The sequence below is a fragment of the Procambarus clarkii genome, chromosome 66 (assembly GCF_040958095.1).
Source record: "Procambarus clarkii isolate CNS0578487 chromosome 66, FALCON_Pclarkii_2.0, whole genome shotgun sequence".
Lineage (NCBI taxonomy): Eukaryota > Metazoa > Arthropoda > Malacostraca > Decapoda > Cambaridae > Procambarus > Procambarus clarkii.
In genome coordinates, this window is record NC_091215.1 from 11752898 (window position 1) to 11770491 (window position 17594).

The following is a 17594-nucleotide window of genomic DNA, read 5'->3' on the forward strand; positions in this document are numbered from 1 at the left end:
TGGAAGATGTACACGTAAAACCGCTATAATCCGACTGAAACGTCGATATATGCAATAAAAACCGAACTTCTCCCCTTTTCAATATCCAACTCAGTATTTTAACGAGAAACAAATGGTTGATTGAAAATTAAGTATTTAAGGTAAATTTCTAATCAATTATGTGTTTGCATCATTTTTATCGTATATTTAATGAATTAATAACAATAAACTGAAAATTCACAAAAACGTGGAAAAACGGCAAAATATTGCCTTATTCGATGATATTTTGTTTAAATCACATAAAGGAAAAGGGGATCATAAACGTCAAAATATTGCTAAATTCGACGATTTTTCGTACGAAACAAAATGCAAGAAAACTTGCTTAAAATGCAATATTATGCGAAATTCTGAGATTTGAAGGCGAAATCACATATCTTGATACTACTTGAAATAGTATCGAATGATTGGTAAAAATGAATATATTTACGTAATATCAAACTACATGAAAAACGTGAAAAAAGTCACTATTTAACCATATTTGAGGAATTTAACTTCAAATCATAGAGCGAGGTTTCGTATTATTTAGATTGTTTCCAATACAAACGATAAAAATAAATGTGTTTTCATTAGAATTAACTAAAATGTTTTTGATTTTCTGTTTATATATTACCGATGGAAGATGTACACGTAAAAGCGCTCTAATCCGGCTGAAACGTCGATATATGCAATAAAAACCGAACTTCTCCCCTTTTCAATATCTTACTCAGTATTTTAACGAGAAACAAATAGATGATTGAAAATGAAGTATTTAAGGTTATTATCTAATCAATAATGTGTTTGCATCATTTTTATCGTATATATAATGAATTAATACCCATAGACTGAAAATTCACAAAAACGTGGAAAAACGGCAAAATATTGCCTAATTCGATGATATTTTGTTTAAATCACATAGAGGGAAAAGGGGATGATAAACGTCAAAATATTGCTAAATTCGATGATTTTTCGTACGAAACAAAATGCAACAAAAATTGCTTAAAATGCAATATAATGCGACATTCTGAGATTTAAAGGCCAAATCATATATCGTGATACTTCATGAAATAGCATCGAAATATTGGTAATAATGAATATATTTACGTAATATCAAACTACATGATTAACGTGAAAAAGTCACTATTTTACCATATTTGAGGATTTTAACTTCAAATCATAGAGTGAGGTTTCGTATTATTTAGATCCATGAAAAGACATATGACAATGTTGTTTCCAATACAAATGATAAAACCAATGTGTTTTCATTAGAATTAATTAAATGTTCCTGATTTTCCGTTCATATTACCGATGGAAGATGTACACGTAAAACCGCTATAATCCGACTGAAACGTCGATATATGCAATAAAAACCGAACTTCTCCCCTTTTCAATATCCAACTCAGTATTTTAACGAGAAACAAATGGTTGATTGAAAAGGAAGTATTTAAGGTAAATTTCTAATCAATTATGTGTTTGCATCATTTTTATCGTATATTTAATGAATTAATAACAATAAACTGAAAATTCACAAAAACGTGGAAAAACGGCAAAATATTGCCTTATTCGATGATATTTTGTTTAAATCACATAAAGGAAAAGGGGATCATAAACGTCAAAATATTGCTAAATTCGACGATTTTTCGTACGAAACAAAATGCAAGAAAACTTGCTTAAAATGCAATATTATGCGAAATTCTGAGATTTGAAGGCGAAATCACATATCTTGATACTACTTGACATAGTATCGAATGATTGGTAAAAATGAATATATTTACGTAATATCAAACTACATGAAAAACGTGAAAAAAGTCACTATTTAACCATATTTGAGGAATTTAACTTCAAATCATAGAGCGAGGTTTCGTATTATTTAGATCCAAGAAAAGACATATGACAATGTTGTTTCCAATACAAACGATAAAAATAAATGTGTTTTCATTAGAATTAACTAAAATGTTTTTGATTTTCTGTTTATATATTACCGATGGAAGATGTACACGTAAAAGCGCTCTAATCCGGCTGAAACGTCGAAATATGCAATAAAAACCGAAATTCTCCCCTTTTCAATATCTTACTCAGTATTTTAACGAGAAACAAATAGATGATTGAAAATGAAGTATTTAAGGTTATTATCTAATCAATAATGTGTTTGCATCATTTTTATCGTATATATAATGAATTAATACCCATAGACTGAAAATTCAAAAAACGTGGAAAAACGGCAAAATATTGCCTAATTCGATGATATTTTGTTTAAATCACATAGAGGGAAAAGGGGATGATAAACGTCAAAATATTGCTAAATTCGATGATTTTTCGTACGAAACAAAATGCAACAAAAATTGCTTAAAATGCAATATAATGCGACATTCTGAGATTTAAAGGCCAAATCATATGTCGCGATACTTCATGAAATAGCATCGAAATATTGGTAATAATGAATATATTTACGTAATATCAAACTACAAGATTTACGTGAAAAAGTCACTATTTTACCATATTTGAGGATTTTAACTTCAAATCATAGAGTGAGGTTTCGTATTATTTAGATCCATGAAAATACATATGACAATGTTGTTTCCAATACAAATGATAAAACCAATGTGTTTTCATTAGAATTAATTAAATGTTCCTGATTTTCCGTTCATATTACCGATGGAAGATGTACACGTAAAACCGCTATAATCCGACTGAAACGTCGATATATGCAATAAAAACCGAACTTCTCCCCTTTTCAATATCCAACTCAGTATTTTAACGAGAAACAAATGGTTGATTGAAAATGAAGTATTTAAGGTAAATTTCTAATCAATTATGTGTTTGCATCATTTTTATCGTATATTTAATGAATTAATAACAATAAACTGAAAATTCACAAAAACGTGGAAAAACGGCAAAATATTGCCTTATTCGATGATATTTTGTTTAAATCACATAAAGGAAAAGGGGATCATAAACGTCAAAATATTGCTAAATTCGACGATTTTTCGTACGAAACAAAATGCAAGAAAACTTGCTTAAAATGCAATATTATGCGAAATTCTGAGATTTGAAGGCGAAATCACATATCTTGATACTACTTGAAATAGTATCGAATGATTGGTAAAAATGAATATATTTACGTAATATCAAACTACATGAAAAACGTGAAAAAAGTCACTATTTAACCATATTTGAGGAATTTAACTTCAAATCATAGAGCGAGGTTTCGTATTATTTAGATTGTTTCCAATACAAACGATAAAAATAAATGTGTTTTCATTAGAATTAACTAAAATGTTTTTGATTTTCTGTTTATATATTACCGATGGAAGATGTACACGTAAAAGCGCTCTAATCCGGCTGAAACGTCGATATATGCAATAAAAACCGAACTTCTCCCCTTTTCAATATCTTACTCAGTATTTTAACGAGAAACAAATAGATGATTGAAAATGAAGTATTTAAGGTTATTATCTAATCAATAATGTGTTTGCATCATTTTTATCGTATATATAATGAATTAATACCCATAGACTGAAAATTCACAAAAACGTGGAAAAACGGCAAAATATTGCCTAATTCGATGATATTTTGTTTAAATCACATAGAGGGAAAAGGGGATGATAAACGTCAAAATATTGCTAAATTCGATGATTTTTCGTACGAAACAAAATGCAACAAAAATTGCTTAAAATGCAATATAATGCGACATTCTGAGATTTAAAGGCCAAATCATATATCGTGATACTTCATGAAATAGCATCGAAATATTGGTAATAATGAATATATTTACGTAATATCAAACTACATGATTAACGTGAAAAAGTCACTATTTTACCATATTTGAGGATTTTAACTTCAAATCATAGAGTGAGGTTTCGTATTATTTAGATCCATGAAAAGACATATGACAATGTTGTTTCCAATACAAATGATAAAACCAATGTGTTTTCATTAGAATTAATTAAATGTTCCTGATTTTCCGTTCATATTACCGATGGAAGATGTACACGTAAAACCGCTATAATCCGACTGAAACGTCGATATATGCAATAAAAACCGAACTTCTCCCCTTTTCAATATCCAACTCAGTATTTTAACGAGAAACAAATGGTTGATTGAAAAGGAAGTATTTAAGGTAAATTTCTAATCAATTATGTGTTTGCATCATTTTTATCGTATATTTAATGAATTAATAACAATAAACTGAAAATTCACAAAAACGTGGAAAAACGGCAAAATATTGCCTTATTCGATGATATTTTGTTTAAATCACATAAAGGAAAAGGGGATCATAAACGTCAAAATATTGCTAAATTCGACGATTTTTCGTACGAAACAAAATGCAAGAAAACTTGCTTAAAATGCAATATTATGCGAAATTCTGAGATTTGAAGGCGAAATCACATATCTTGATACTACTTGACATAGTATCGAATGATTGGTAAAAATGAATATATTTACGTAATATCAAACTACATGAAAAACGTGAAAAAAGTCACTATTTAACCATATTTGAGGAATTTAACTTCAAATCATAGAGCGAGGTTTCGTATTATTTAGATCCAAGAAAAGACATATGACAATGTTGTTTCCAATACAAACGATAAAAATAAATGTGTTTTCATTAGAATTAACTAAAATGTTTTTGATTTTCTGTTTATATATTACCGATGGAAGATGTACACGTAAAAGCGCTCTAATCCGGCTGAAACGTCGATATATGCAATAAAAACCGAACTTCTCCCCTTTTCAATATCTTACTCAGTATTTTAACGAGAAACAAATAGATGATTGAAAATGAAGTATTTAAGGTTATTATCTAATCAATAATGTGTTTGCATCATTTTTATCGTATATATAATGAATAAATACCCATAGACTGAAAATTCACAAAAACGTGGAAAAACGGCAAAATATTGCCTAATTCGATGATATTTTGTTTAAATCACATAGAGGGAAAAGGGGATGATAAACGTCAAAATATTGCTAAATTCGATGATTTTTCGTACGAAACAAAATGCAACAAAAATTGCTTAAAATGCAATATAATGCGACATTCTGAGATTTAATGGCCAAATCATATATCGTGATACTTCATGAAATAGCATCGAAATATTGGTAATAATGAATATATTTACGTAATATCAAACTACATGATTAACGTGAAAAAGTCACTATTTTACCATATTTGAGGATTTTAACTTCAAATCATAGAGTGAGGTTTCGTATTATTTAGATCCATGAAAAGACATATGACAATGTTGTTTCCAATACAAATGATAAAACCAATGTGTTTTCATTAGAATTAATTAAATGTTCCTGATTTTCCGTTCATATTACCGATGGAAGATGTACACGTAAAACCGCTATAATCCGACTGAAACGTCGATATATGCAATAAAAACCGAACTTCTCCCCTTTTCAATATCCAACTCAGTATTTTAACGAGAAACAAATGGTTGATTGAAAAGGAAGTATTTAGGGTAAATTTCTAATCAATTATGTGTTTGCATCATTTTTATCGTATATTTAATGAATTAATAACAATAAACTGAAAATTCACAAAAACGTGGAAAAACGGCAAAATATTGCCTTATTCGATGATATTTTGTTTAAATCACATAAAGGAAAAGGGAATGATAAACGTCAAAATATTGCTAAATTCAACGATTTTTCGTACGAAACAAAATGCAAGAAAACTTGCTTAAAATGCAATATTATGCGAAATTCTGAGATTTGAAGGCGAAATCACATATCTTGATACTACTTGAAATAGTATCGAAATATTGGTAAAAATGAATATATTTACGTAATATCAAACTACATGATTAACGTGAAAAAGTCACTATTTTACCATATTTGAGGATTTTAACTTCAAATCATAGAGTGAGGTTTCGTATTATTTAGATCCATGAAAAGACATATGACAATGTTGTTTCCAATACAAATGATAAAACCAATGTGTTTTCATTAGAATTAATTAAATGTTCCTGATTTTCCGTTCATATTACCGATGGAAGATGTACACGTAAAACCGCTATAATCCGACTGAAACGTCGATATATGCAATAAAAACCGAACTTCTCCCCTTTTCAATATCCAACTCAGTATTTTAACGAGAAACAAATGGTTGATTGAAAAGGAAGTATTTAAGGTAAATTTCTAATCAATTATGTGTTTGCATCATTTTTATCGTATATTTAATGAATTAATAACAATAAACTGAAAATTCACAAAAACGTGGAAAAACGGCAAAATATTGCCTTATTCGATGATATTTTGTTTAAATCACATAAAGGAAAAGGGGATCATAAACGTCAAAATATTGCTAAATTCGACGATTTTTCGTACGAAACAAAATGCAAGAAAACTTGCTTAAAATGCAATATTATGCGAAATTCTGAGATTTGAAGGCGAAATCACATATCTTGATACTACTTGAAATAGTATCGAATGATTGGTAAAAATGAATATATTTACGTAATATCAAACTACATGAAAAACGTGAAAAAAGTCACTATTTAACCATATTTGAGGAATTTAACTTCAAATCATAGAGCGAGGTTTCGTATTATTTAGATCCAAGAAAAGACATATGACAATGTTGTTTCCAATACAAACGATAAAAATAAATGTGTTTTCATTAGAATTAACTAAAATGTTTTTGATTTTCTGTTTATATATTACCGATGGAAGATGTACACGTAAAAGCGCTCTAATCCGGCTGAAACGTCGATATATGCAATAAAAACCGAACTTCTCCCCTTTTCAATATCTTACTCAGTATTTTAACGAGAAACAAATAGATGATTGAAAATGAAGTATTTAAGGTTATTATCTAATCAATAATGTGTTTGCATCATTTTTATCGTATATATAATGAATTAATACCCATAGACTGAAAATTCACAAAAACCTGGAAAAACGGCAAAATATTGCCTAATTCGATGATATTTTGTTTAAATCACATAGAGGGAAAAGGGGATGATAAACGTCAAAATATTGCTAAATTCGATGATTTTTCGTACGAAACAAAATGCAACAAAAATTGCTTAAAATGCAATATAATGCGACATTCTGAGATTTAAAGGCCAAATCATATATCGCGATACTTCATGAAATAGCATCGAAATATTGGTAATAATGAATATATTTACGTAATATCAAACTACAAGATTTACGTGAAAAAGTCACTATTTTACCATATTTGAGGATTTTAACTTCAAATCATAGAGTGAGGTTTCGTATTATTTAGATCCATGAAAATACATATGACAATGTTGTTTCCAATACAAATGATAAAACCAATGTGTTTTCATTAGAATTAATTAAATGTTCCTGATTTTCCGTTCATATTACCGATGGAAGATGTACACGTAAAACCGCTATAATCCGACTGAAACGTCGATATATGCAATAAAAACCGAACTTCTCCCCTTTTCAATATCCAACTCAGTATTTTAACGAGAAACAAATGGTTGATTGAAAATGAAGTATTTAAGGTAAATTTCTAATCAATTATGTGTTTGCATCATTTTTATCGTATATTTAATGAATTAATAACAATAAACTGAAAATTCACAAAAACGTGGAAAAACGGCAAAATATTGCCTTATTCGATGATATTTTGTTTAAATCACATAAAGGAAAAGGGGATCATAAACGTCAAAATATTGCTAAATTCGACGATTTTTCGTACGAAACAAAATGCAAGAAAACTTGCTTAAAATGCAATATTATGCGAAATTCTGAGATTTGAAGGCGAAATCACATATCTTGATACTACTTGAAATAGTATCGAATGATTGGTAAAAATGAATATATTTACGTAATATCAAACTACATGAAAAACGTGAAAAAAGTCACTATTTAACCATATTTGAGGAATTTAACTTCAAATCATAGAGCGAGGTTTCGTATTATTTAGATCCAAGAAAAGACATATGACAATGTTGTTTCCAATACAAACGATAAAAATAAATGTGTTTTCATTAGAATTAACTAAAATGTTTTTGATTTTCTGCTTATATATTACCGATGGAAGATGTACACGTAAAAGCGCTCTAATCCGGCTGAAACGTCGATATATGCAATAAAAACCGAACTTCTCCCCTTTTCAATATCTTACTCAGTATTTTAACGAGAAACAAATAGATGATTGAAAATGAAGTATTTAAGGTTATTATCTAATCAATAATGTGTTTGCATCATTTTTATCGTATATATAATGAATTAATACCCATAGACTGAAAATTCACAAAAACGTGGAAAAACGGCAAAATATTGCCTAATTCGATGATATTTTGTTTAAATCACATAGAGGGAAAAGGGGATGATAAACGTCAAAATATTGCTAAATTCGATGATTTTTCGTACGAAACAAAATGCAACAAAAATTGCTTAAAATGCAATATAATGCGACATTCTGAGATTTAAAGGCCAAATCATATATCGCGATACTTCATGAAATAGCATCGAAATATTGGTAATAATGAATATATTTACGTAATATCAAACTACAAGATTTACGTGAAAAAGTCACTATTTTACCATATTTGAGGATTTTAACTTCAAATCATAGAGTGAGGTTTCGTATTATTTAGATCCATGAAAATACATATGACAATGTTGTTTCCAATACAAATGATAAAACCAATGTGTTTTCATTATAATTAATTAAATGTTCCTGATTTTCCGTTCATATTACCGATGGAAGATGTACACGTAAAACCGCTATAATCCGACTGAAACGTCGATATATGCAATAAAAACCGAACTTCTCCCCTTTTCAATATCCAACTCAGTATTTTAACGAGAAACAAATGGTTGATTGAAAATGAAGTATTTAAGGTAAATTTCTAATCAATTATGTGTTTGCATCATTTTTATCGTATATTTAATGAATTAATAACAATAAACTGAAAATTCACAAAAACGTGGAAAAACGGCAAAATATTGCCTTATTCGATGATATTTTGTTTAAATCACATAAAGGAAAAGGGGATCATAAACGTCAAAATATTGCTAAATTCGACGATTTTTCGTACGAAACAAAATGCAAGAAAACTTGCTTAAAATGCAATATTATGCGAAATTCTGAGATTTGAAGGCGAAATCACATATCTTGATACTACTTGAAATAGTATCGAATGATTGGTAAAAATGAATATATTTACGTAATATCAAACTACATGAAAAACGTGAAAAAAGTCACTATTTAACCATATTTGAGGAATTTAACTTCAAATCATAGAGCGAGGTTTCGTATTATTTAGATCCAAGAAAAGACATATGACAATGTTGTTTCCAATACAAACGATAAAAATAAATGTGTTTTCATTAGAATTAACTAAAATGTTTTTGATTTTCTGTTTATATATTACCGATGGAAGATGTACACGTAAAAGCGCTCTAATCCGGCTGAAACGTCGATATATGCAATAAAAACCGAACTTCTCCCCTTTTCAATATCTTACTCAGTATTTTAACGAGAAACAAATAGATGATTGAAAATGAAGTATTTAAGGTTATTATCTAATCAATAATGTGTTTGCATCATTTTTATCGTATATATAATGAATTAATACCCATAGACTGAAAATTCACAAAAACGGTGAAAAACGGCAAAATATTGCCTAATTCGATGATATTTTGTTTAAATCACATAGAGGGAAAAGGGGATGATAAACGTCAAAATATTGCTAAATTCGATGATTTTTCGTACGAAACAAAATGCAACAAAAATTGCTTAAAATGCAATATAATGCGACATTCTGAGATTTAATGGCCAAATCATATATCGTGATACTTCATGAAATAGCATCGAAATATTGGTAATAATGAATATATTTACGTAATATCAAACTACATGATTAACGTGAAAAGTCACTATTTTACCATATTTGAGGATTTTAACTTCAAATCATAGAGTGAGGTTTCGTATTATTTAGATCCATGAAAAGACATATGACAATGTTGTTTCCAATACAAATGATAAAACCAATGTGTTTTCATTAGAATTAATTAAATGTTCCTGATTTTCCGTTCATATTACCGATGGAAGATGTACACGTAAAACCGCTATAATCCGACTGAAACGTCGATATATGCAATAAAAACCGAACTTCTCCCCTTTTCAATATCCAACTCAGTATTTTAACGAGAAACAAATGGTTGATTGAAAAGGAAGTATTTAAGGTAAATTTCTAATCAATTATGTGTTTGCATCATTTTTATCGTATATTTAATGAATTAATAACAATAAACTGAAAATTCACAAAAACGTGGAAAAACGGCAAAATATTGCCTTATTCGATGATATTTTGTTTAAATCACATAAAGGAAAAGGGAATGATAAACGTCAAAATATTGCTAAATTCAACGATTTTTCGTACGAAACAAAATGCAAGAAAACTTGCTTAAAATGCAATATTATGCGAAATTCTGAGATTTGAAGGCGAAATCACATATCTTGATACTACTTGAAATAGTATCGAAATATTGGTAAAAATGAATATATTTACGTAATATCAAACTACGTGAAAAACGTGAAAAAAAGTCACTATTTAACCATATTTGAGGAATTTAACTTCAAATCATAGAGCGAGGTTTCGTATTATTTAGATCCAAGACAAGACATATGACAATGTTGTTTCCAATACAAACGATAAAAATAAATGTGTTTTCATTAGAATTAAATAAAATGTTTTTGATTTTCTGTTTATATATTACCGATGGAAGATGTACACCTATAACAGCTCTAATTCGGCTGAAACGTCGATATATGCAATAAAAACCGAACTTCTCCCCTTTTCAATATCTTACTCAGTATTTTAACGAGAAACAAATAGATGATTGAAAATGAAGTATTTAAGGTTATTATCTAATCAATAATGTGTTTGCATCATTTTTATCGTATATATAATGAATTAATACCCATAGACTGAAAATTCACAAAAACGTGGAAAAACGGCAAAATACTGCCTAATTCGATGATATTTTGTTTAAATCACATAGAGGGAAAAGGGGATGATAAACGTCAAAATATTGCTAAATTCGATGATTTTTCGTACGAAACAAAATGCAAGAAAACTTGCTTAAAATGCAATATAATGCGACATTCTGAGATTTAAAGGCCAAATCATATATCGTGATACTTCATGAAATAGCATCGAAATATTGGTAATAATGAATATATTTACGTAATATCAAACTACATGATTAACGTGAAAAAGTCACTATTTTACCATATTTGAGGATTTTAACTTCAAATCATAGAGTGAGGTTTCGTATTATTTAGATCCATGAAAAGACATATGACAATGTTGCTTCCAATACAAATGATAAAACCAATGAGTTTTCATTAGAATTAACTAAAATGTTCCTGATTTTCCGTTTATATTACCGATGGAAGATGTACACGTAAAAGCGCTCTAATCCGGCTGAAACGTCGATATATGCAATAAAAACCGAACTTCTCCCCTTTTCAATATCTTACTCAGTATTTTAACGAGAAAGAAATAGATGATTGAAAATGAAGTATTTAAGGTTATTATCTAATCAATTATGTGTTTGCATCATTTTTATCGTATATATAATGAATTATTACCCATTGACTGAAAATTCACAAAAACGTGGAAAAACGGCAAAATATTGCCTAATTCGATGATATTTTGTTTAAATCACATAGAGGAAAAGGGGATGATAAACGTCAAAATATTGCTAAATTCGATGATTTTTCGTACGAAACAAAATGCAACAAAACTTGCTTAAAATGCAATATAATGCGACATTCTGAGATTTAAAGGCCAAATCATATATCGCGATACTTCATGAAATAGCATCGAAATATTGGTAATAATGAATATATTTACGTAATATCAAACTACAAGATTTACGTGAAAAAGTCACTATTTTACCATATTTGAGGATTTTAACTTCAAATCATAGAGTGAGGTTTCGTATTATTTAGATCCATGAAAATACATATGACAATGTTGTTTCCAATACAAATGATAAAACCAATGTGTTTTCATTAGAATTAATTAAATGTTCCTGATTTTCCGTTCATATTACCGATGGAAGATGTACACGTAAAACCGCTATAATCCGACTGAAACGTCGATATATGCAATAAAAACCGAACTTCTCCCCTTTTCAATATCCAACTCAGTATTTTAACGAGAAACAAATGGTTGATTGAAAATTAAGTATTTAAGGTAAATTTCTAATCAATTATGTGTTTGCATCATTTTTATCGTATATTTAATGAATTAATAACAATAAACTGAAAATTCACAAAAACGTGGAAAAACGGCAAAATATTGCCTTATTCGATGATATTTTGTTTAAATCACATAAAGGAAAAGGGGATCATAAACGTCAAAATATTGCTAAATTCGACGATTTTTCGTACGAAACAAAATGCAAGAAAACTTGCTTAAAATGCAATATTATGCGAAATTCTGAGATTTGAAGGCGAAATCACATATCTTGATACTACTTGAAATAGTATCGAATGATTGGTAAAAATGAATATATTTACGTAATATCAAACTACATGAAAAACGTGAAAAAAGTCACTATTTAACCATATTTGAGGAATTTAACTTCAAATCATAGAGCGAGGTTTCGTATTATTTAGATCCAAGAAAAGACATATGACAATGTTGTTTCCAATACCAACGATAAAAATAAATGTGTTTTCATTAGAATTAACTAAAATGTTTTTGATTTTCTGTTTATATATTACCGATGGAAGATGTACACGTAAAAGCGCTCTAATCCGGCTGAAACGTCGATATATGCAATAAAAACCGAACTTCTCCCCTTTTCAATATCTTACTCAGTATTTTAACGAGAAACAAATAGATGATTGAAAATGAAGTATTTAAGGTTATTATCTAATCAATAATGTGTTTGCATCATTTTTATCGTATATATAATGAATTAATACCCATAGACTGAAAATTCACAAAAACGTGGAAAAACGGCAAAATATTGCCTAATTCGATGATATTTTGTTTTAATCACATAGAGGGAAAAGGGGATGATAAACGTCAAAATATTGCTAAATTCGATGATTTTTCGTACGAAACAAAATGCAACAAAAATTGCTTAAAATGCAATATAATGCGACATTCTGAGATTTAAAGGCCAAATCATATATCGTGATACTTCATGAAATAGCATCGAAATATTGGTAATAATGAATATATTTACGTAATATCAAACTACATGATTAACGTGAAAAAGTCACTATTTTACCATATTTGAGGATTTTAACTTCAAATCATAGAGTGAGGTTTCGTATTATTTAGATCCATGAAAAGATATATGACAATGTTGTTTCCAATACAAATGATAAAACCAATGTGTTTTCATTAGAATTAATTAAATGTTCCTGATTTTCCGTTCATATTACCGATGGAAGATGTACACGTAAAACCGCTATAATCCGACTGAAACGTCGATATATGCAATAAAAACCGAACTTCTCCCCTTTTCAATATCCAACTCAGTATTTTAACGAGAAACAAATGGTTGATTGAAAAGGAAGTATTTAAGGTAAATTTCTAATCAATTATGTGTTTGCATCATTTTTATCGTATATTTAATGAATTAATAACAATAAACTGAAAATTCACAAAAACGTGGAAAAACGGCAAAATATTGCCTTATTCGATGATATTTTGTTTAAATCACATAAAGGAAAAGGGAATGATAAACGTCAAAATATTGCTAAATTCAACGATTTTTCGTACGAAACAAAATGCAAGAAAACTTGCTTAAAATGCAATATTATGCGAAATTCTGAGATTTGAAGGCGAAATCACATATCTTGATACTACTTGAAATAGTATCGAAATATTGGTAAAAATGAATATATTTACGTAATATCAAACTACGTGAAAAACGTGAAAAAAAGTCACTATTTAACCATATTTGAGGAATTTAACTTCAAATCATAGAGCGAGGTTTCGTATTATTTAGATCCAAGAAAAGACATATGACAATGTTGTTTCCAATACAAACGTTAAAAATAAATGTGTTTTCATTAGAATTAAATAAAATGTTTTTGATTTTCTGTTTATATATTACCGATGGAAGATGTACACGTATAACAGCTCTAATTCGGCTGAAACGTCGATATATGCAATAAAAACCGAACTTCTCCCCTTTTCAATATCTTACTCAGTATTTTAACGAGAAACAAATAGATGATTGAAAATGAAGTATTTAAGGTTATTATCTAATCAATAATGTGTTTGCATCATTTTTATCGTATATATAATGAATTAATACCCATAGACTGAAAATTCACAAAAACGTGGAAAAACGGCAAAATACTGCCTAATTCGATGATATTTTGTTTAAATAACATAGAGGGAAAAGGGGATGATAAACGTCAAAATATTGCTAAATTCGATGATTTTTCGTACGAAACAAAATGCAAGAAAACTTGCTTAAAATGCAATATAATGCGACATTCTGAGATTTAAAGGCCAAATCATATATCGTGATACTTCATGAAATAGCATCGAAATATTGGTAATAATGAATATATTTACGTAATATCAAACTACATGATTAACGTGAAAAAGTCACTATTTTACCATATTTGAGGATTTTAACTTCAAATCATAGAGTGAGGATTCGTATTATTTAGATCCATGAAAAGACATATGACAATGTTGCTTCCAATACAAATGATAAAACCAATGAGTTTTCATTAGAATTAACTAAAATGTTCCTGATTTTCCGTTTATATTACCGATGGAAGATGTACACGTAAAACCGCTCTAATCCAGCTGAAACGTCGATATATGCAATAAAAACCGAACTTCTCCCCTTTTATATATCTTATTCTATATATCTTACTTAAGAGTCTGCAACACTCTCTCAAGCCTCTACATCACTCTCTTGAGCTTCTGCATCACTCTCTTTAGCCTCTACATCCCTCACTTGAGCCTCTGCCTCACTCGCGTAAGCCTCTGCATCACTCGCTTCACCCAATGCATAATTCTCTTGAGTCTCTGCATCACTCTCTTGAGCTTCTGCATCCCTCTCTTGAGCCTATGCATCCCTCTCTTGAGCCTCTGCATCACTCTCTTCAGCCTCTGCATCCCTCTCTTGAGCCTCTGCATCATTCTCCTAGGCCTCTGCCTCACTCTCTCGAGCCTCTGCATCACTCTCTTGAGCCTCTGCATCCCTCTTTTAAGCCTCTGCAACACTCTTCAGCCTCTGCATCACTCATTTAAGCCTCTGCATCCCTCTCTTGATCCTCTGCATAACTCTCGTAAGCCTCTGCATTACTCTCTTGAGAATCTGCATAACTCTTTATAGCCTCTGCATCACTCTCTTGAGCCTCTGCATCTCTCTCTCTTTTGAGCCTCTGCAACACTCTCTTCAGCTTCTGCATCACACTCTTAAGCCTCTGCATCCCTCTCTTGAACTCATGCATCCCTCTCATGAGCCTCTACATCCCTTTCTTGAGCCTTTGCAACACTCTCTTAAGCCTCTGCATCCCCTGCATTATGCAGGGGATGATCCTCTGCATTACTCTCTTGAGCCTCTGCATCACTCTCTTAAGCCCCTGCTTCCCTTTCTTAATCCACTGCATCACTCTCTTAACCTTCTGCGTCTCTCTCTTGAGCCTCTGCATCACTCTCTTGAGCCTCTGCATCCCTCTCTGGAGCCTCAGCATCCCTCTTTTGAGCCTCTGCAGCACTCTCTTGAGCCTTTTCATCATCTCTTGAGCCTATGCATCCCGCTCTTAAGCTTCTGCATCACTCTCTTTAGCCTCTGCAACCCTCTCTTAGGCCTCTTCATCACTCTCTTGAGCCTCTGCATCACTCTCTTCAGCCTCTGCGTCACTCTCTTAAGCCTCTTCATCACTCTCTTGAACCTCTGCATCCCTCTATTAAGCGTCTGCATCACTCTCTTGAGCCTCTGCATCCCTCTCTTGTGCCTCTGCATCCCTCACTTGAGCCTCTGCATCCCTCTCTTGAGCCTCTGCATCATTCTTCTAAGCCTCTCCATCCCTCACTTGAGCCTCAGCATCCCTCTCTTGATCCTCTGCATTTCTCTCCCTACAGTTTTCAAAATATCCCAAACATCCCAAATTGGACGCTTGAGCCATATTTTGGAGCCAAATTCTGGCTCTCTGCACGTATTCACAGTTTGAAATTACGAATTTTTATACCGAAAATGTGCACACTACTGCGAGCGGCAATAGGTCATATTTTGTCCAACCCCACTGCAGTTTTCAAAATATCCCAAAAATCCCAAATTCGACCCTTGAGCCATATTTTGGAGCCAAATTTTGGCACTCTGCATGTATTCGCAGTTTGAAATTATGACGTTTTATACCGAAAATATGCCAATTACTGAGAGCGGCAATGGGTCACACTTTGCCCAAACCCGCTGCAGTTTTCAAAATATCCCAAACATCCCAAATTCAAACCTTGAGCCATATTTTGGAGCCAAATTCTGGCTCTCTGCACGTATTCGCAGTTTGAAATTACATCTTTTTATACCGAAAATATGCCAATTACTGAGAGCGGCGATGGGTCACATTTTGCCCAAACCCGACTGCAGTTTTCAAAATATCCCAAAAATCCCAAATTCGACCCTTGAGCATATTTTGGAGCCTAATTCTGGATCTCTGCACGTATTCGCAGTTTGAAATTTCGAATTTTGATACCAAAAATATGCCAATTACTGAAAGCAGCGATAGATCACATTTTGCCCAAATCCTCCGAGCAGTTTTCAAAATATCCCGAACATCCCAAATTGGAAGCTTGAGCCATATTTTGGAGCCAAATTCTGGCTCTCTGCACGTATTCGCAGTTTAAAATTACGAATTTTTATACCGAAAATATGCCAATTACTGAGAGTGGCGAAGGATCACATTTTCCCTAAACACTCCCAGCAGTTTTCGAAATATCCCAAACATCCCAAATTCGACCCTTGAGCCATATTTTGGAGCCACATTTTGGATTTCTGCATGTATTCGCAGTTTGAAATTACGACTTTTTATACCGAAAATATGCCAATTACTGACAGAGGCGATTGGTCACATTTTGCGCAAACCCTCTCTACAGTTTTCAAAATAAGCTAAACATCCCAAATTTGACCCTTGAGCCATATTTTGGAGCCAAATTCTGGCTCTCTGCACGTATTCGCAGTTTGAAATTACGTCCTTTTATACTGAAAATATGCCAATTACTGAGAGCGGCGATATGTCCATTTTGCCCATCTGTGCTTTTGATTGATTTGCCCATTGACCAAATTATAGTAGTAGTCATATATATCCCCCCACCGAATGACAGAAGACCCAGACAGGAATATGATAGAAACAACTTGGCCACCATCAATATAATAGAGAGAGCAGCTTCTGTGGCTTGCAGGAACGGATCCAGGTTACTAATCATGGGAGACTTCAACCATGGAAAGATAGATTGGGGGAACAGAGACCCACATGGAGGCCCAGACACATGGAGAGCTAAGCTGCTGGATGTGGCAACAAGAAACTTTTTAAGTCAACATGTCAAGGGACCGACAAGAACGAGAGGAGGGGATGAACCAGCTTT